Here is a 941-nt window from a genome sequence, read left to right as displayed (position 1 = left end):
TCTTTCAAATAGATGCAAGTAAAACACAGAAGAAAATAAATAAAGTCAAAGACTAGAGGTCCTTTTGCTCTATTTTCACCTGTAAAGCAGGAGCGGGGTAGGCAGAGGTTTACCCTGGTGCAGGTGTGCCGCGGTCAGTGAAAGAATCAGCGAGTTTCTCTGTGAATTTCCAATTACGTCGTTGCGCACTCGGTGCTTGTTTAGGGTTTTTTTTCTCTGTAAAAAGAAGTTTTCTTCCCACGCACAACGGACACTAATGTTTTTGTCACTTTTTATGGAATCAAACTCAAAGTAAGGACAGTACTTCCACGCTTTAAACGCTGCACGCTCATACTCTCTCCCGCACTCATTATATTATCCATTGTTGATCTGCACACAGCTGTTGTCACGAAAGTCACACTCGCTTACGTCCTTGTCATGAGACATTCTCGCAAAAAAAAAAAAAAATCACGGTTTTAGTAATGCAGTAACGTAGCGTTCCTACGGGAAAGTAACGGTAATCTAATTACCGTTTTGCAATAGTAATCCCTTTCTTTACTCGTTACTTGAAAAAAGTAATCAGATTACAGTAACACGTTACAAGTAACGCTCTGCTCTTCAGCCCTGCAATAGCCTGGTGATTGATTCAGGGTGTACACTACCAACTGACCAATATCAGCTGGGATAGATGGTAGCCCCTCATAACCCACTGCAGGATAAAGCGAGTATAACTTAGTGGGTCATCCCACTGTTTTACCTCTTGCTCTAATGCCTGCACTCTATAAAAATGGTACAATTATGCACAGCTTTGTAGCTTATGCCAAGCCAACTACTTCACATGAACCTGTGCACTAGGTTCAAGGTGTGATGATTGGCTGTAAAAGTAAATGTAAGGATTGATTTGCATGCGCAGCAGCATAATGATGGATTCATCAATAAACCTCCAACCCCAACCTGTTAAT

The sequence above is a fragment of the Pundamilia nyererei genome, unplaced genomic scaffold (assembly GCF_000239375.1).
Source record: "Pundamilia nyererei isolate P.nyererei 1_Seehausen unplaced genomic scaffold, PunNye1.0 scaffold00066, whole genome shotgun sequence".
NCBI classification, from domain to species: Eukaryota; Metazoa; Chordata; class Actinopteri; order Cichliformes; family Cichlidae; genus Pundamilia; species Pundamilia nyererei.
Note: the sequence above shows the minus strand (reverse complement) of the source record.